General features: G+C 42.2%; 1 protein-coding gene and 1 pseudogene across 1 annotated transcript in view; one reads left to right on the top strand and one right to left on the bottom strand.

Moving 5' to 3' along the window:
- The window catches only part of LOC118805159, a 1,027,118-nt gene that overhangs the window by 588,820 nt on the left and 416,448 nt on the right, over positions 1-21,850 (bottom strand). The gene's annotated exons all lie outside the window — the stretch shown is intronic.
- LOC118806227 lies at positions 5,137-6,939 on the top strand (annotated as a pseudogene).

Below are 21,850 nucleotides of genomic sequence, written 5' to 3'. Positions count from 1 at the left end.
GCTCTGTTTTAGGACCTGTATTATTCACTTTATATATGCTACCACTGGGCACCATTATCAGTAGACACGGCATAAACTTCCACTGCTATGCCGATGACACTCAGTTATATTTAGCAAGCGACCCAGATGATAGAATTAAACTTAGCAAGATTGAAGACTGTATACAAGACATAAAGGACTGGATGTCGAGTAACTTTCTCCTTCTAAAACAGAGGTTCTGCTTCTTGGTCCAAAAGCGGCTGGAAACAAACTGTCTAATTTAACACTTAAACTTAACAGTTTCTCAGTTGCATCAAGCTCATATGTAAAAAGCCTTGGTGTCATTATAGACCCTGATCTGTCCTTCGACACACATATAACTAATATTACTAGAACAGCCTTCCTGCATCTTCGCAATATTGCTAAACTGAGAAATGCATTCTCTCTACAGGATGCAGAAAAGTTAGTTCATGCATTTATTACTTCAAGGCTAGATTACTGTAATGCCCTGCTGGCTGGATGTCCCAGCAAAAGCCTTAACAAGCTTCAGCTGGTCCAGAACGCTGCAGCCAGAGTTCTTACTAGAACCAGAAAGTTTGACCATATCAGCCCAGTTTTATCAACCTTACACTGGTTGCCAGTAAAATTTCGGATTGATTATAAAATTCTCTTACTGACCTATAAAGCACTAAACGGACTCACCCCTCAGTACCTGAGTGAACTTCTCTCTCACTATGAACCATCCCGCCTACTTAGATCACAAGGTGCTGCTCACTATTAGTACCCAGAATTAATAAAGTTACGTCAGGGGGGAGAGCTTCTCATACAAAGCCCCCCAGCTTTGGAATAGTCTTCCTGTTAATGTTCGGGACTCAGACACAGCCTCAGTCTTTAAGTCTAGGCTAAAAACCTACTTGTATATTCAAGCCTTTGGTAATTAGTTTTCCCTGTTAGTTCTATACCTGCCAGAGTCTCTGCTAACACTGTAATTTGTGATCGGTCACCCATTACAGAACTAACTCTGTGTGTTTTCCTCTCTGTGTGTTTTCCTTTCTTTTCTTCGCCGAGTTGAACAGCTGCCCATCCTGTGCGTCTGATGCTGCTGCCTTTTCTGCCTCGATCGGGTGCCACTGCTCGCCAGCCCTCTGGACCGGGTTACCAACATTGAGCCTCCTGCTGTACAACGCCGTGCAAACCTCACCCTCACAACCTGACCCCACTGATACTACTGCTGTTGCTGCATGAACTATTCAAAATTATTCACTTGAACCAATCAATCATTCAAACTAATTCAAATTAATCAATCACCCATTGACTGTGTTTTTCCTCTCTTTCTTTTGCCAAGTTGAACAGCTGCCCATCCTGCTGCTGATGCTGCTGCCTCTGCTGCCTTGATCGGGTGCCACTGCTCACCGTGCAAACCTCACCCTCACAACCTGACCCCACTGATGCTGCTGCTTCTGCTGCATGAACTGAACTATTCAAATTAATTGTTTCCTTCACGTTTTACCCTGTTTTTGTACTATAATACTTTATACTAACAATGTTTACTATCCGGTGTCGACCAGAGGAGGATGGGTTCCCCTTCTGAGTCCTGGTTCCTCTCAAGGTTTCTTCCTGTTTCTCTTAGGGAGTTTTTCCTTGCCACTGTCGCCACTGGCTTGCTCATGGGGGCTCGGACCCGGACTTCTTTTTGTAATGCTCATTTCCTTGTAAAGCTGCTTTGTGACAACACCTGTTGTAAAAAGCACTATATAAATAAACTTTACTTACTTACTTACTTTTCCAGCGCCTGCAGCGTTTCCTCGGCCGGTCAGCCCAGATAAATGGGGTCTCTTTGATGTTCCCAAACAATGGATCTGCGTTCAGAAACTCAAAGTCCGGTTTTCAGTGACTGACTGTTGATCTAAATTCCAAAAATGTTTGTCTGTTATAAACGAAGGTGCTGGCAACATTTATTTCTTCATTAACTTGATTTTTGCATTTCTTTGAATCAAAAATTGCTAGAATCAACAGTTCACTGCTAGCCTCTACTAATACCTTTTCCCTTTCCTCTCTGACTGTCCACTCTATAAGCTTCAGCCCCTCTTCGTCTTATCTTTCTGCCTTCAACCCAGTTGATCTTTCCTCCATTGCAGATATCATAACTACTTCTAAAACTACAACTTGTTCTCTTGACCCCCTTCCAACAACCTTAACTAAAGCTTGTCGTTCTGCCCTGGTCCCTCGTCTCACAATTCTTGTTAATAAATCACTTCTTCATGGACAGGTACCCGCTCCTTACAAGACTGCTAGTATCATATCCGTAACTAAAAAACTGGTCTTGATCCTTGGGATCTCAGTAATTATTGGCCCATCTCTAACCTCCCTTTCCTGTCCAAAGTGCTTGAATGAACTGTAGCTAGCCAACTCCAGTCCTACCAATCAATAAAAAACTAAAAGAAGTGAAGGGAGCTCACAACTCAGTGCCACCTTTTCTTTTTTTAATCTTTCTGCAGTGAGGGAGTGTTTGGCTGTAGGGTTGCTACCTTTGTCAGTCATACTGTGTAACTCCTGTACAGTGATCTCTAAAAGCTCTTTCCTGGTGTTGCACTCACTGAGATCTGTGCCTGAAGGGTCAGGCACAGTAGAGGCGATGCCACAGAGTGTAAACTTGTGGAGCTTTGTGAAATTGTCCTCTAGTGTGGTTGTTGGATTCTCAGGCCATAGATCTGGACTCTACAGGAGAAAAGGTGGTCCTTGGCTCCACCTGTTGATTTCCATGAGTTCTTGCAATGTCTTACCCCATCTCAGTCTGGATGCTCTGGATGCTCAAATTGGATTTCAGTGTCTTTTTTGTCACTCACAACTCAACAAACAGCGACGATGAGTTCTGAAGAGTTTGGAGGGCGAGATGATGCTCCTCCGCCTCTCCTGCATCCACGTTTGAAATCCGCGTCACCATTGTAGCTACGTAGTTGCTGATGCCTACGCCGTTACCTCGGCAACCCATGCAGATAGACTGATGATGTTTGGACACACAAATCTGATCTGAGCCAATCAACCGACACTCAACGCTCAGACCGCCGACCCAGCGCTATTTTCTTGCTATCGTCCTGCTGTAACAATCTGATCAACTCAGCAGTTACTAATAAAATCCGATCACTAATTTGGTGAGAGAAAAAAAAAAAAACGTGAGCACCAGAACACAACAGAGCTTGCACAAGTTAGCTTTTACTTATTCTTATTCCCCAGAACAGACAACACTAACAGCATCTGCAACAGCAACAGCACCAGCAAACAAGCAGAGAAGCAGTAGAATATAAGATCTGAAGCAGAAGTCCATTAAATGGGATAGAGTTATTAAAGATTGTCTCTATTGAATCCAAAAAAAGAGGTCGTCCAAAAAATGTCCAACTGCCACCATAGTCCAAGCAAACAGTGTCCCAAAAATACCCAACAATCAAAAAAGGGCCCAGCAATGCAAAAAAAAACAAAAAACAGGAATGAGCTCACCCAGTTCCTTGAGGTAACTCCACAGTTAGAGAGGGATCCACTCTTCAAGGACAGAGATGAGTAAAAAAAGGAGTAAAAGTTAGTTAGGGCTTGAACAGCAAGGCTCCACCAGGCCTGTCTTCCCCAAACTTGATCCTCCAAGAAAATGGCTGCCACACTTTCCTTTCCTGTTCCCAAACCAGGGTTTATATTCAAAATAAGAGTCCCCGTTGGAATGCCCAGGAAACATTTTCAAACAAAAAATATGGAAAACATAATAAAAATACCAGACATAAGATGAGGCCACAACTTCTATCAGACCATCCCAGTGAGAAGTCATAAAGGAAATTAGAGACTTTATTTTCTGTGGGGTAACCTAAATAACACTACCTGAAATCTATGTTAGTGTTGATCATTAAAAATAGGTACTCCACAGGTCCCCTTATGTGGTGGTGTCACATAGTCTCCCCCCCCCAGCTGGAGGCTACCGGGGAACAGCACCAAAATACTGTTTCAAATTTGCCACATGTACAATGTCCTGTTGGTCACCAGGGCGCAATCCCATGACTACATAATTCACTGGACAAAGCTTCTTCTCCACCTTGACAGGCCCCATCCACTTGGGTGCTAATTTAGCAGAGAAATGTTCAGAAGCTTTAGAGGTATGATGAGCACGCACCCAAACCAGGTCTCCCGCTTGAAAGTGCGCATCTTTCCTTCGGGTATTATAATACCTGGCCTGTCTGAGCTGTGCTGCATGAGCTGAGCGTCTCACCTCCTCGTTGAGCTGGTGTTGCCTCTCCACAAGGGAATATGAGGGATGATTTGGCGTCACAGCATGATGGTGGATGAGTCTCTCCAAAGGACCCTTCAGAGTTCTGCCCAATGCCAGCTCAGCAGGCGTGTTCTTTGTGGTTTCGTGCCTGGCATTGTTAATGGCGAACCTGAATTCAAACAGCCACTTATCCCAGTCCCTGTGATTCTCTTTCACATATGAGGCCATCATTGTCTGAAGAGGACTGGGCTGTGCGAGCACCGGGGCTTGTTGGAGGGCAGCCTTCAGTTTGTCCACGCTTCTTTGACAGTCTTCAGTCCACACCCATACTACTCCTTTCCGTCTGAGATGGTTCAAGGGAGCTGCCAACTCTGCAAAGTGTGGAATAAACTTATGATACCAGCCTACAAGCCCGAGGAATCGCTGTAAGGAAGGTAGGTCATGGGGGGTAGGATATGCAGATACGGCAATGTTTTTTTCTGGGTCTACCTTGACCCCTTCTCCAGACACAACATGTCCCCAAGAACTTTAGCTCAGTTCTGAGAAAATGGCATTTCTTTAAGTTTAGGGTAAGGTGTGCTTCCCTGAGCCTCTCAAAAACTGTCTCCAAGTCCCTCAGGTGTTGGGCCTTTGTCTGAGAATAGATTATGACATCATCTATGTAAACAAAGCAGATGGATCCTCTCAGCTCCCCAAGCACTTGCTCCATCAGCCTTTGAAATGTGGCTCCGGCATTTTTGAGACCAAAGGGCATGGTCAAAAAATGGTACAGACCAAATGGACTGATAAAAGCAGTCTTTTCCTTGCTGCGTTCATCCATTTCGACCTGCCAATAGCCTGACTTCAGGTCAAGGGTGCTAAAATATTTGGCTCCATATAAAGACTCCAAGATATCATGCACAAGGGGCATGGGGTAAGCGTCCTGGGGAGTCTTGGCATTTAGCCGCCGATAGTCAACACAGAAACGGTTGCTTCCATCAGGCTTGGGTACAATTACCACTGGAGAAGCCCAGGACGAATCAGATGGCTCTATTATGCCTGCCTTGCACATGCTTTCAATCTCCAGTCTTATTACCTCTCTCTTCGCTGGAGAGACTCGATAAGCTCTGGAACGGACAGGGATTTCATCAGTGGTCAGAATATGATGCTTGATCTTGCTTGTCCTTCCCAGCTTTTCTGAGCAGACTGATGACCATTTCTGAAAGAGAGGTTGCAACTCAGGTGGATGGCTTTTCAGTAGTCCATCAAAGTCCTGTGTTTGGAAAGAACTTGTGGCTTCCAACACCTGTTCACTTTCAAGAGGTAAAGCCACATAAAGGCTGACTTTTGGCTCTCTGGGTTTTACACAGGAGTGGCTTGTCACCCCAGAAGACAGAAAAGGAAAAACACTCCACCTTCCTCTGATCTTCAGGCTGTAGTTGCGCTCCCCAACATTCAGTTGAACACCAGACTTACTCAAAAAATCTAGTCCTAAGACCAGAGGAAACACCAATTGTGTGTTGGTCATGATGTAAGTGTCCGCTGTCACCAAAAGTCCATGCCACTCATATGACAGCTGGACTTTCCCCTCAGGGGAGTGGATCTTCCCGTCAGCCAGAATGAATGACCGATTTAATTCTTTGGTCAGTGGTTCTCCTGGTCTGTTCATGGCCTCCCAGTGAGAAGTCATAAAGGAAATTAGAGACTTTATTTTCTGTGGGGTAACCTAAATAACACTACCTGAAATCTATGTTAGTGTTGATCATTAAAAATAGGTACTCCACAGGTCCCCTTATGTGGTGGTGTCACACTGCTAAGTTCCTAAATCAACCAAAAGCGGTAAGTTCCTGCAATATCATGGCTACTGCTGGTTTCTTTGCCTGCTCAGAGTGTGGCATGTTTAGTTTAATCCCCTTTTCCACCTCTAGCGATAAAGATAGTGGCTGTGTTTGTGCTAAGTGCCAGCTAGTTAGCTCCCTCGTGGAAAAGGTGGACCAGCTAGAGGTGCGCATTTGGGATTTATTAAGGGACAGACAGCGAGATTCACTGTTAGCAGCTCCGGGTGCCTTAGGGAGAGTCAGCACCCCCTCGACTCCGGTGTTAGAGCCCTCACAGCGGGGTGAATGGGTGACGTCTCGGCGACATAGCCGGAAAGCTAAGGCTAATGCTAACGCTGAGGCCAAAGCTAGCCCACCAGAACACCACACTCCTCCGATTCACGTGTCAAACAGGTTTGCCCCGCTCAGTGAAGCACCCACTGAGGAGCCTGTTAAAAGTGCTCTGGTTATAGGAGACTCGATCGTTCGACACGTGAAATTAGCTACTCCTTTAGGGGTGCCAGCAGTAACAGTTAGCTGTTTACCGGGAGCCAGAGCGCCGGACATTAGTGGCAACCTTAGACTGTTAGCTAATAAGAGATATTCGAGGATAGTCATCCATGTAGGGGCCAATGATATTCGTCTGCGACAGTCTGAGGTAACTAAGGGTAACATTAGAGAGGTGATTAAACTGGCCCAGACGATGTAATCTGCTCTGGTCCCATCCCAGTGCGGCGCGGCGCTGAAGCCTACAGCAGACTTTCAGTGTTAAACTGCTGGATGTCCAAGTGGTGTTCGGAAAATAAAGTGGGCTTTATAGATAATTGGTTACATTTCGAGGGCAAGCCTGGTCTTATAGGTAGGGATGGTGTCCACCCCACGCGTGGGGTGCTGCCTTACTTTCTTGCAGCATAGCACATAGCCTTTTAGTTAGTCGGCAGAGTAGTGTAAACAGCTGCTGACAATCCAGAGCCGGGACCAGGCCGCAGACAGACAGGCTAAACCGACCGTCTGCGAACCGCCTTGAGGCGTCACCTAGGATCCACTATATTGAGACTGTGTCTTTACCCTGAATTAAATCAAATCTAAACGTAGAAAAACTCAATCAGCCCGTTTCAATAACCTAATCAATATTAAATCATATTTAGATGATAGCAGCAACACCTCAGTTCTAAAATTTGGGTTATTCAATATAAGATCACTAAACTCAAAAGCAGTCATCGTAAATGAAATAATAAGTGATCATAAATTTGACGTTTTCTGTCTCACTGAAACATGGGTTAGACAGGATGAATATTCAGCACTAAATGAAGCCACCCCTACAGGCTATAATTATGTACACAGCCCAAGATTATCAGGCAAAGGAGGGGGATTATGTGTAATCTACCAGAATACCCTAGATATCAGTCAGAAACAATGTGACACCTTCACTTCTTTTGAGGTTCTCTCCATCAACGTTACTAATCCGGACACAAAAAAGAAGGCATTTTCATTATTTAACATTTACAGACCACCAGGACCCTACACAGAATTTTTAAAAGAATTTAGTGATTTTGCTGCAAACCTAGCTGTGTGCAATGATAAAGTAATGATTGTAGGAGATTTTAATGTCCATTTTGAGAAGGCAGATGACCCACTAAAAAAGGCGTTTACTTCAATCCTAGACTCTGTTGGTATCACCCAAAATGTAACAGGGCCTACGCACTACTGTAGTCACACTTTAGATCTAGTTCTGACACTTGGACTTAACATAGACAGGCTAATATCCTACCACAAACCTCAGTAATCTCCGACCATTACCTAATCTCTTATGAGCTACGTCTTAGCCATAATACATGTACGTCCCCTCGCTATTCTACAAAGCGCTCAATAAAACCATTTACCGCCCTACAATTCATAGAAAACCTCCCAGTACTAACAACCCTAGTCTCCACTCCATCAGACCCAATGGAGCTAGATGTACTAACCGACTATTTAGAAAATACCTTCCGATCTACTTTAGAAAATGTGGCACCACTAAAAATCAAAAGGATAAGACAGAAAAAGCTCGCCCCATGGTACGATGATAAAACCCGTACCTTAAAATAAACAGTACGGAAACTAGAGCGGAAATGGTGATCAACCAAGCTGGAAGTGTTCCACTTGGCCTGGAAGGACAGCCTTATAGAGTATAGAAATGCTCTCACTAAAGCTCGCTCAGCATATCTGGCCTCGCTGATCGAGAATAATAAATATAATCCTAGAGTACTGTTTAGTGTGATTTCCAGAATTACAAAAAATCAGGCAGGTACTGAACCACAAATTCCGGTGACTCTCACCAGTGAAGTTTTTATGGACTTTTTTAATAATAAAATTGAAAATATTAGACAACAAACTCAACCCACAGTATTAAATCCAACTTGGCTGTCATCTGACGTGGCTGATATAAAACATAACGTAGTTGCAGAGGAAAGGCTGGAAACTTTCTACCCACTACCACAGTTAGAACTAGAGAAGATTTTCTCCTCTGCAAATTTTACAACCTGCACACTTGATGCAATCCCCTCAAAATTACTCAAAGAAGTACTACCAGTTATCATTAATCCTCTTTTAACTATAGTAAACTCGTCCCTTAGCCTGGGCCATGTACCCAGAGCTTTTAAACTAGCAGTTATTAAGCCTCTGATCAAGAAACCAAACCTTGATGCTGCGTATTGTCTAATTACAGGCCTATTTCTAACCTTCCATTTATATCTAAGATCTTAGAAAAAGCTGTAGCCCAACAACTTAGTTCATATCTACATAAGAACCACATATATGAGAACGTTATCAGTTCGTAAAGGTAAATGATTCATCTTCCAATTATTCACAAGTAAGATTTGGAATTCCGCAAGGCTCTATTTTAGGACCATTATTATTTACATTATACATGTTACCGTTAGGCACAGTTATAAGTAACCATGGCATTAACTTTCACTGTTATGCAGACGATACGCAACTGTACATATCAGCCAAGGCTGATGACAAATACAGGCTAAAGAAAATAGAGGACTGTGTAAAAGACGTGAAAGGCTGGATGTTGCGTAACTTCCTCCTTCTAAACAGTAACAAAACAGAGGTTCTCTTTCTGGGTCCAAAAGTGGCAAGAAATAAATTACCAGATTTAATTTTAAATCTCGCTGACTTTCCAGTTATACCAGGTTCAGCAGCAAAAAATCTTGGCATCATAATTGATCCAGATTTATCATTCGATCAACACATAGGCAGCATCACTAGGACAGCTTTTTTACATCTTCTCAACATCGCCAGAATAAGAAATGCCTTATCGCTGCACGATGCAGAAACATTAGTACATGCCTTTATTACTTCAAGGCTAGACTATTGTAATGCACTACTGTCAGGATGCACCAGCAGGAATTTAAGTAAACTTCAACTAGTTCAAAATGCTGCAGCCAGGGTTCTCACTAACCTAGAACATTTGATCATATCAGTCCAGTTCTATCATCACTCCATTGGCTGCCTGTTAAATTCCGTATTGATTTCAAAATTCTTTTATTGACGTATAAAGCCCTACATGGGCTCCTGAGTACCTGCAAGACCTTATTTCCCATTACGAGCCACCACGATTTCTCAGATCACAGAGTGCTGGCTTTTTAATAGTTCCCAGAATTCAGAAGGTTTCATCTGGGGGAAGAGCCTTTTCTTATAAAGCCCCCAAACTCTGGAATGATCTTCCAGAAAATGTTCGGAACTCAGACTCAGTCGCAATCTTCAAATCTAGGCTGAAAACTCACTTGTTTAGTTTAGCTTTTGGTAGTTAATGTTCCCCCTTAGATAAAGGCAGTAGATCCAGGGGTCCATGGACACAGGGAATTATAGTAAACTGAGACTGGTGCTGTCGTCCCGCCGCTCACACGCGATCACTCAGGTTTGTGGACGGTGGAGCGGAGGGATGCCAAATTGTTTCAGGGTGCTCCTGTGTCTGTGTGTCCTTTTGGTTCTCTCCTTTTAGTTAAGCTGTTATAGTCAGATCTGCCGGAGTCGTTAGCCACACTCTGGAAATGTTTTACATATTATTATACATACAGCCATACAGAACTAAACTAACTCCATCTGCCTACATTTTTTCTGAGTAAACGACTGCCCACCTGCCGGACGGACACTGATGGATGATTGTCTGTCGAGCTCTCCTGCTACCCGCTTCAGACCAGTTGCCCATGCCCCAGTCACCGCCACTTGCCCAGCTACCACCACCTGCCTTGGACTAGCTGCCCACCCTACACTGAACTCCTAACTATTATTACTACTACTACTACTATTAATATTAGTAGTATAATAATTTTGTAGGTAGTTTGACCAGAGGAGGATGGGTCCCCCCTTGTGAGCCTTGGTTCCTCCCAAGGTTTCTTCCCCAGCTCTGAGGGAGTTTTTCCTGGCTTGCTCACCTGGAGGATTTACATTTCATGTTAAAACTTTGTCCTTAATGGATTTCTGTGAAGCTGCTTTGTAAAAAGCGCTATACAAATAAATTTGAATCTGATCACCCGCAGATAACAGAACGGACAGTCGACGCAAAAGATCTGATTTGAGAAACTAACCTGATATGCCTGCAGTCTGAACACAATAATTACTAGGATTAGGTTTAGAAGGCTGTACTGGCTCATAAGGTTTCATATTGGTGCACCGTGTTAGGACTTTGAAAATTACAATTTGTAGTTGGTCCCCTATCAGCTCTCAGTGGTTTCAGCAGCTCACAGAAATCAATGTGTCCTATGAGTTTAAACGGCACTAATTTCACCTGAAAACTAAGTGATAGCTGATGGTCTTAGTTACACATAACTGATGATAATTTACAAATGTTAAGATTTTGCCACTATAAACCATACGTACAGCCCATCAGATAGTAATGCATTAGAATTCATTAGACTTCTAGAGACATTTGATTTGAAGCAGCAAGTGGGCAGCTCTACCCACAAGCTCGGTCACATCCTGGATCTGGTCATCACTAAAGGTTTAAACACAAAGGTGTCCCAAATCTCGGATGTTTTCTTATCAGATCATTTCTGTATCTTCTTTCAAATCAATTTAGAAGTAAAGAAGAAAGAGCCTGAAAGTTACTTTAAAACCAGTTACACTCAGAAACAGTTGAGAAGTTTAAAACTGTTTATAATAATTCAGCGAATACAGATACGACTCCATCCTGTAATGATCTAGTCTCCGATCTAAGTGCTGGATTACGGGAAGGCCTCGACCTTCTCGCCCCTAAAAAAAGGAAGAAAAGCTCGTGCACTCTTAAAAATCCATGGATGAATGCGGAAATACGCCAGCTTAAGAGAAATTGTTGTAAATCAGACACTTATGGAGGAAAACTAAACTGCAGGTACATTATGATATTCTCAAAGATCAGATCTCAGTCTATAATAATGCTGTGAAAATATCCAGACAGTCATACCTCTCCAGTGTAATCAATAGACACAAAAATAATACCAAAATCCTTTTTTCCACTACAGACCGACTAATTAACCCTAACTTGTCTGCTAGTGCGTCTCATGATGATTTATCTTCAAATATCTGTGAAGAGTTTGCAGTTCATTTCCAAAATAAAATAGACCTGATACGACAGGGTGTAGCTCAGCAGACTCAAACAAGCTCCTATAACGTTCCTGACAGGTCACCTACATCAGTAATGACATCTTTCTCTGTTATCAACTATCAAGAGCTCACAACTGTTGTAAATAAAGTAAATAAACTAAGTTCTACTAAGTTCTGCTTCTAAACTGTGGAGCTCAGTTCACCTTTTATTAGACAGTCAAGCTCAGAGCTCACTTTTAATAAACATCTGAAAATGCAGCTCTTTAATTCAGCGCTTCATTAAAACTCTATGGCTCTTTGGTCTTTATCTGTTTAAATTTCTTTATTAATCTCTTCTGGCAGCTGGAATGCCTGCTCTCTCTCTTCTTCGTCAAACAAAAATTCATAAAGACATATTGTTCATTATAAAGGCAAATTTTGACAAAAGGCAGTGAGACTGCATGCATTTTGTATGCAATCCTGCTGGTATTCAGCCCTGTTTTTATAATGTATCTGTAGTCTTTTTACTGTGTGTATATATATATATATATATATATATATATATATATATATATATATATATATATATATATATATATATTTCAGTTACTACCCAACTGTGAATGTTCTTGTAATTTACTGTATTCTATTATCACTTGGAGGACATTTACAAGCTTTTTTATGGCTTTGAAGTGAATTCCATATTCCATATTAAAATATTGTAGAAATGTCATAAATCACTTAATTACAAACAAACAAACTATTTTGTGTTAAAATTTATTATCGTTATATCCACTGATTGTTGCTATGGATATTGTTATTTAATGCCTTAAAAGCCTAAGAACTGGTCCAGACTTCCATTCTTCATTTCTATAATTTAAGAATAAATGAATAAGTTTACATTGTTTTCCATGTAATTACTCAATAATAAGTCTTATGATGCAATAAGCTTATTTTTATGTACTTACCTTGGACAAAATTTCCCAAAAACTTCCCCTCAGAAACAAAAGCTGAGATATTAAATCCACAGGCTACAACTACAATAGCAGATGAGAGACCAATATGGAGACCTGAACAAAAAACATTATTGTCATTAATCAGGCTTGTGTGATAATGTTTACTAACAGTATTATGGATGTAATTTTTTAAAGCTTTCATAACTTTTATTTGTTCAAAATTCCCTGAAACATACAACATCTAATTACATATTCACAAAGATATATTTGTTTTTTTTCATTAATTCATTATTAAATATTTTAGGTAAAAGCAGTTTGCCTTATTTCTGCCTTATTTTTAAGTTACAGACACCATAAATAAATGTACACTTTGTCAAACTTACCTTTAAATGGTTTCTGCTGAAAGAAGTGTCTTTGTAGCAAGAGGAGCAAAAGCATGCTGATGAAAATTGATGCTGTTATAGTAACAATACCTACAATATGATGAGATGCATGTTAGTAAGAAAGACTATAAGTGGTATATTGTCATTTAAAGTGTAGTGTGAAAAGTTGGTATGTGATGTTCTTATCAGCATCTATATTCCACAGACCATAAGATACCAGCTGTGGCAGGTTGGGGGATGTTTCTAACGTGTGTTAACTTTTGAATGGTCAGAACAGGCAAGTTATTGGTTTAAAACAATAACAGCTGGTCAGGATAAAACGTGAAGGAAGTGCTTAGGAGTGTGTAATGGATAGAAGATTAAAGGACCAGAGAATGGTAGGTGAACCATACACCACTAGGACCCAGCAGCAGTAGGTAACAGAATGGCAGTAGGACCCAGCGGTGCTGGTAGCTCTTACGGCCGAAGACTGTTTTGTTTAGTTTAAAAAGTATCTCAGTAACATTTACCGAACCGTCCTACACATCTCTGTTACAAAATGAAAAAGTTCCACCAGCAAATAATGGCATAATAAAATTTAGATACATTTTTTATATGACATCTATATTAATCTGTCGATTAATCTGTGAATTTTTATGTGTGTATATGGACTGCTCTCATTATTTATTAGTGAATCATGTCATGGACTATAAGAATATTACATTTAGCCTATGAGTTAGGCCATGCTAATATTATTATTGTTATTATTATTATTATTATTATTATTATTATTATAGGGATATTTTTCTGCAGTATAATAATAATAATAATAATAATAATAATAATAATAATAATGAGGACAGATATATCTTACTAAAATATATCTCTTTTTTTCTTAAAGTGTTTGACTAACATGCACAATATTAAAAGAATACAACAGTAAACAGAAAAGCACTGGATTTATGACTAGTGAACACAGTACCTCTCAAATCTAACCTTTAGATTAAATTTAACTGTGCTACACTGAATCTGACTGTTCTGACCGTTTCGTTATTAACTAAAACTCTTAAGGTCTAAGTAGCCTACAGAACATTCTCAATAAGTAATTTGCATTTAATATATAGCACAGTGTATGGTCTCAATGTCTTTATTAATGTATATTAGTCATGTAGTAGCTACAGAAATGCAGTTGAAATCAAACTATAATGTAGTGACTGCTGGTGTAAAGCTATGGATGCTCTCTGTAGTGTGCTCTTTGGTTGCCATTTGTTTGTGAAATGCACAAAAAAGATGTATGTATGCGAAAAGACACACCGTGATGCAGTGTGTTCACACAGTACGTGTTTCATAAACTCTATTTTCTTAGCTGGAATTTTTGGAATGTTTTCCTGGAATGTCGGCTACTGCCAACAGTGTTGAAGTGGCCTAAGAGATCATTCTGAGCAAAAAAAAAAAGTGGACATGCAGGGCCTTTAGGGAAACCTTTTTTGGAGCCACTATTGCGCTGATGCAATGTAAAATTAGAGGCTAACTAATAACAACAACCACCACCAACTGTCAAAAATGGTCTAAATTTATAACTGAGGAAAGCACCAGGACCAGATGGTGTATCACCCTCCTGTCTGAGGGTCTGCGCCATCCAGATCACGCCAGTGTTTACAGCGCTCTTTAACAAATCACTGGAGCTGTGTGTCGTACCTTCCTGCTTCAAACCCTCCACCATAATTCCAGTTCCCAAGAAAGCAACCATCACAGGATTGAATGACTATAGACCCGTTGCTCTGACCTCTGTAGTCATGAAATCCTTTGAGAGACTGGTGCTCACACATCTGAAGAACATCACAGATCCTCTGCTAGATCCCCTGCAGTTTGCATATCGGGCAAATAGGTTGGTGGACGACGCATTGAACATGGGACTCCAGCTTATTCTCCATCAGCTTGAATACCCAGGACATATGGAAGAATTCTGTTCTTGGACTTCAGCTCAGCCTTTAATACGATCATCCCAGGACAGCTACACAACAAACTACTCCAACTCAGTGTGCCGACCCCCACCTGCCAGTGGATCACCAACTTCCTCACTGGCAGAGAGCAGCAGGTGAGTTTGGGAAAGTTCACCTCAAACACCCAGATCATTAGTACAGGTGCTCCACAGGGTTGTGTACTCTCCCCATTGCTCTTCTCACTGTACACGAACAACTGTACCTCCACGGACCCCTCAGTCAAAATCCTGAAGTATGCAGATGGTACTACAGTCATTGGTCTCATCCGAGATGGTGACGAGTCTGCTTACAGACGGGTGGTTGATCAGGTGGTCCTTTAGAGCAGCCACGATAACCTGGTGCTGAACACAGCTAAAACAGTGGAGATGACAGTGGACTTCAGGAGGAGCCCTCCAGCCCTGTCAGCACCCACCATCCTGGACAGAACAGTGATGGCAGTGGAGTGCTGCAAGTTCCTGGGCACAACAATCACCAGGTACCTGAAGTGGAACAGCAATATCGGCTCCATCATCAAGAGAGCCCAGCAGAGGATGTACTTCCTGCATCTGCTGAGGAGGTTCAACCTGCCCCAGGTTGATGGTGCGGTTCTACACAGCCATCATAGAGTCTGTCATCACCATGTCCATCACAGTGTGGGGCAGTTCAGCCACCAAGCATGACCTCCACAGACTGCAGCGCATCACCAGGTCTGCAGAGAGGACTATTGGAGTTAAGCTGCCCACACTGCTGGAACTGCATGCCTCCAGAACCAGGAAGCGTGCGGAGAAGATCTCCACAGACCCCTCTCGCCCCGGACACCACCTGTTCCAGCTCCTTCCCTCAGGCTGGCGCTTCAGCCAGATGAGGATCAGGACATCCAGGCTACGAAGGAGCTTCTTCCCACAAGCCATCTCTCTCTTCAACAGTTAATTATTACACATTAAAATATTCCAGCTTCTAAACTGCACTTCATAACTACTGGTATATAGTATCAACTCTACTCCATCCTTTGGAACTGCCGCCTCAAACCAGTGTTTATTCTAGCATCTTACTTACCCACCTTATTACCCCACTGATCTGACTGTCACCTCACTGATCCCTTTCTCTGCCACTATACACCCTTTAACTGCTGCTGCACTCAGCACTTTAACTTCAGACCCTGTAAGGTTTACAGGTATGACTGTGTGTGTGAGTGTGTGTGTGTGTGTGTGTGTGTGTGACGGTAGGAATGCATGTTTTATTTAATTTTATTTTGTTATATTTTATATTTATTTTATTTTATTCACTACATGTAAATGTCTGTCTGATACTGTGCTCTGTGAGCTCCTGTAACCAAAACCAAATTCCTTGTATGCGTAAGCATACCTGGCCAATAAAGCTTGATTCTGATAAGCTTGTGTCAATGGTTATAAGTACAACCCCATTGCCAAAAAAGTTGGGACACTGTGCAAAATGTAAATAAAAACAAAATACAATGATGTGCAAATCATTTAAACCCTATATGCAACTGAAAACAGTACAAAGACAACAAATTTAAAACTGAGTAATGTAATTATTTTTTGAAAAATATTTGCCCATTTTAAACAACACATTCCAAAAAAGTTGGGACGGGGGCAACAAAAGGCTGGTAAAGTTGTGTAATACTAAAAAAAACACCTAGTGGTTGATTGGCAGCAGGTCAGTAACATGACTGGGTATTAAAAAAGCATCTCAGAGAGGCGGAGTCTTTCAGAAATAAAGATGAGGAGGGGTTCACCACTCTGTGAAAGTCTGCACCATCAAATAGTGCAACAATTCAAGAATTTCTCAACGTAAAACAGCAAAGAACTTTTGCTTTTCATCAACTATGGTACATAATAACATTAAAAGACTCAGAGAATCTGGAGAAATCTCTGTATGTAAGGGACAAAAACCAGTATATGCTGGCTGTGATCTTTGGGTCCTCAGACGGCACTGCATTAAAAACAGATATGATTCTGTAGTGGAAATCACTGCATGGGCTCAGAAACACTTCTGAAAACCACTGTCTGAGAAAACTAAAAATGCAAGTTAAAACTCTAAAACGCAAAGAAGAAACCAAATATAAACAGGATCCAGAAACGCTGCCACCTTCTCTGGGCCTGAGCTCATTTAAAATGGACTGAGGGGAAGTGGAAAAGTGTCCTGTGGTCCGACCAAATCAACATTTCAGTTTCTTTTTGGAAATCATGGACACTGTGTCCTCCGGGCTGAAGACCACTCAGCTTGTTATCAGTGCACAGTTCAAAAGCCAGTATTCATGATGGTTTAGGGGGGCATTAGTGCACATGGCATGGGTGATGTGCACATCTGTGAAGGCATCATTAATGCTGAATGATATATACATGTTTTGGCAACATATGCTGCCATCCAGATGACGTCTTTTTCAGGGAAGGCCTTAATTATTTCAGTAAGACAATGTCAAACTACATTCTTCATTATTAAAACTAAATATACAAGAAATAAGACCAGAAATGTTGATCCTACATCAAACAATGAGAAAACATTTAACTGTCAAAACTACAGCAGTTTTTGTGGTTCCCAAAATTACAGAATGTTGTTAAAAGAAGAGGTAACACAGTGGTAAACAGGCCCCCATCCCAACTTTTTTAAATGTCTTGCTGGCATCAAATCAGAATCAGAGTCAAGCTTTATTGGCCAGGTATGCTTACACATACAAGGAATTTGGTTTTGGTTACAGGAGCTCACGGTGCACCATATCAAACATTTACATGTAGTAAATAAAATAAAATTAAATTAAATAAAATTAAGTAAGATAAAATAAAACACGCATTCCTACCATCACTCAATCATGCACACACACACACACACACACACAGTCATACCTGTAAACCTTACAATGTGCAAAGTATGTGTTTTAAGTTAAAGTGCTGAGTGCAGCAGCAGTTAAAGGGTGTATTGTGGCAAAGAAAGGAAAAGTGAGGTAACAGTCAGATAAGTGGGGTAATAAGGCGGGTAAGTGAGGTAACAGTCAGGTAAGTGGGGTAATAAGGTGGGTAAGTGAGATAACAGTCAGATAAGTGGGGTATTAAGGTGGGTAAGTGAGATAACAGTCAGATAAGTGGGGTATTAAGGTGGGTAAGTGAGATAACAGTCAGATAAGTGGGGTATTAAGGTGGGTAAGTGAGATAACAGTCAGATAAGTGGGGTATTAAGGTGGGTAAGTGAGATAACAGTCAGATAAGTGGGGTAATAAGGCGGGTATTGAGGTAACAGTCAGGTAAGTGGGGTAATAAAGCAGGTAATAAGATGCTATAAGAAACACTGGTCTGAGATGGTAGTTTCAGAGGATCAAGTGTTGAGTGTGATAATATATACCAGTATATTTAGAAGTGCAGTTTAGAAGCTGGAGTATTTTTTGTGTGATATTTTAACTGTTGAAGAGAGTGATGGCTTGTGGGAAGAAGCTTCTCTGTATTCTGGAGGTCCTGATCCTCATCTGGCTGAAGCACCAGCCTGAGGGAAGGAGCTGGAACAGGTGGTGTCCGGGGTGTGACGAGTCAGTGGAGATGACCTGATCATGTGCTGCAGTTTGTGGAGGTCATGCTTGGTGGCTGACCTGCCCCACACTGTGATGGACGTGGTGATGACTCTATGATGGCTGTGTAGAAACGCACCATCAGCTCCTGGGGCAGGTTGAACTTCCTTAGCTGTCGCAGGAAGTATATCCTCTGCTGGGCTGTCTTGATGATGGAGCTGATGTTGCTGTCCCACTTCAGGTCCCTGTGATTGTTGTGCCAAAGGAACTTGCAGGACTCTACTGCCATCACAGTTCTGTCCAGGATGGTGAGTGCTGGCAGGGTTGGAGTCCACTGTCATCTCCACCGTTCGCCCTGTATTCAGCACCAAGTTGTTGTGGCTGCCCCAAAGGACCACCTGATCAACCACCTGTCTGTAAGCAGACTCGCCACCATCTTGGATGAGACCAATGACTGTAGTGTCGTCTATATACTTCCGAGGAGGCACAGTCATTCGTGTACAGTGAGAAGAGCAATGGTGAGAGGACACCTGTGGAGCGCCTGTACTAATGATCTGGGTGTTTGAGGTGAACTTTCCCAAACTTACCTGCTGCTCTCTGCCAGTGAGGAAGTTGGTGATCCACTGGCAGGTGGGGGTCGGCACACTGAGTTGGAGTAGTTTGTTGTGTAGCTGTCCTGGGATGATCGTATTAAAGGCTGAGCTGAAGTCCAAGAACAGAATTCTTGCATACGTTCCTAGATGTTCAATCTGTTGGAGAATAAGCTGGAGTCCCATGTTCACTGTGGCGTCCACTGACCTGTTTGCCCGGTATGCAAACTGCAGGGGGTCTAGCAGAGGATCTGTGATGGTCTTCAGATGGGTGAGCACCAGTCTCTCAAAGGATTTCATGACCACAGAGGTCAAAGCAACGGGTCTGTAGTCATTCAATCCTATGACGGTTGCTTTATTGGGAACTGGAATTATGGTTAAATCTTCAGGGCAGGCTGAATAAATGGCTGAATGACAGGACGGCGTGAATCTGTGCTGAATGGGTTTGTGGAGCTGGGCTTTTCAAACCTTCAGTAAAAGGTGTTAAGCTCATCAGCCAGCTGACGATCACCCACTGTCTGGTGGGGTGTTCTTTTGTAGCTGGTGATGTTCTGCAGGCACTTCCAGACGGTTGATGGCTGATTTGTGGACATCATACTACTCAGCTTGTTTGAGTAGCTCCTCTTTGCAGCTCTGATTTCTTTGTTGAGTGTGTTCCTTGCCTGACTGTACAGAGCCCGATCTCCACTCCTATACACTGCTTCTTTAGACTGGCGCAACTGTTTCAGTCTGGCATTAAACCAGGGCTTGTCATTGTTATATTTAATGCCTTAAGTCCTGGTGGGAACACGGGTGTCTTCATAAAAGCTGATGTAGGATGTCACGGTGTCTGTATATTCATCCAGGCTGCTTGTAGCACCCTCAAACACACTCCAATCTGTTAATTCCAGGCAGTCCTGAAGCCTTTCTTTAGCCTTGTTGGTCCACTTCTTCACAGAGCTGACTACAGGTTTGGCACACTTGAGCTTCTGCCTATAGGTTGGAAGGAGGTGGATTAGCGAGTGACCGGAGGGGCTCAGAGCAGCATGGGGAACAGAGCGATAGGCCCCCTTTAACACAGTGTAGCAGTGATCTAAAATATTACTCTCACTGGTGGGGCAGGTAACATGCTGTCTGTATTTAGGCAGTTCAATGGTGAGTTGCGCTCTGTTGTCCCCTAAAATGATAAAAACAGAGTCTGTGTGTTTGAGCTGGTGATCTGGTCTGTGAGAGTGCGCAGTGCCTCGTGCACGCCTGGGGTGGAATATAGATTCCTGTGAGAACGATAGATGAAAACTCCCTCAGACAGTAAAACGGTTTACAGTTTATAAAAGTGATTCCAGGTTAGGCTGCATGTTTTCGTTAACACTGTGACATCTGTACACCAGCCTTGGTTGATGTAAAAGCAGATTCCGCTGCCTTTTTCTTGACTGAGAGCTCCGCGGAGCGGTCCGCTCTGTAGAGGTTACAGCCGTGGAGCTGGAGTGCGCTGTCTGGGGTCGACACAGTGAGCCAAGACTCAGTGAAGCACAGCACAGCAGAGAGAGAAAAGTCCTTGTTTGTTCTGTTTAGAAGGGAAACCTCTTCCAATTTATTCCCTAAGGAGCAAAGATTCACCATGTGAATGCTGGGGAGCGGTGTGTGAAGTCCACGCTGTCAGAGTTTAACCAGTGCTCTGTCTACGTCTGCGCCTGCTGTAGAAAGCAGCCGCGCCGTTCACTAAAATGCCCAAAAAACAGTCCGAAAGTGAAAAGTCAGGAAAAATGCCTTGTGGCATGGACTGCCCGATGTTCAGCAGATCTTCTGCGCCACATGTGAGAGAGACTGTTTCACATGTAACAGTACAAACAAACAAAAACAAACAAAACACAATGGAGCTCTCAACCAGTGTTGCTGTCTTTCTGTTTTTATTTACATTTTGCACAGCATCCCAACTTTTTTGAAAACAGGGTTGTATTATTTTCTTTAATTATTTTCATGTTTTTTACTTCAGAGTATGTTTTATTATTTTAGTGTCTTACTGTTGTGTCTGTTGAAGGTGAAGTGTGAGAAATGTAGTCTTTGTTTCTCCAGTTTCAATTGACTGTATGATTACAGCTTCGGGGAGTGTAGTGTGGCCTGCATGATAGGAGGCAGGTTTGCTGCCATATGATATTAAAATTACATGAGTCTCCAAGCCAGTGGACTGCCGTCCAAGGTGTCAAACAATGTGAGAAAACAATCAGCAGCTCAGTTGTAGACAGCAGAGACAGCATGGCTCATGGACGAGGCCAAAGACCGACACTCGGCTGGTGGCTCATAACTGCCACACCTGCACTAACTCACCCAGCTGGTGGTGGGGACTATACAAACACTGCTGTCGGCTCAGATGGGTCATGGTCCGTGTTGCTTTCTGGCACAACAACGCCCACACTGCGTTAACACTGGAAAATATTTAGGTGCTCAGTTTTGCTCTTTTCGCCAAACCCCCTCCTCCAGTTTTCTTCACCTTTTCCCTGCAGTCTCTTGCTTATGTTGTGTCCACTTTTAGACCCAATTTTAGGATTAAATTAAACATAAATACATCTATTTTTATTGAACTATATAAAACTAAATGAACTTTCAGCATTTTTTTTCAGTCAACATACCTGGTGTATCAGATGTATCATGATGGAGAAAAATAGTCAACAGGACACCATTGTATAGTTCCAGGCACAGAAATGCACATATCCGGAGAGTGAATTTAGCTAGAACAGACAAAATGTTAATGTTGCATATTGTAGCAAACTATTTTTAAAGGCTTGGTAAGTAACAGCTGTGAACTGTTTTGAAATATTGCTCAGTTTTTTTTTAGTATTTTTTATTGCTACTCTAGGGTGTCTAAAGTTCTATATTGCTACGGGTATGCTCA

This window comes from Colossoma macropomum, unplaced genomic scaffold (assembly GCF_904425465.1).
Source record: "Colossoma macropomum unplaced genomic scaffold, Colossoma_macropomum, whole genome shotgun sequence".
In the NCBI taxonomy this organism is placed as follows: Eukaryota; Metazoa; Chordata; class Actinopteri; order Characiformes; family Serrasalmidae; genus Colossoma; species Colossoma macropomum.
The sequence above is the reverse complement of the archived record's forward strand: the minus strand, read 5'-3'. Positions and strand labels throughout refer to the sequence as shown.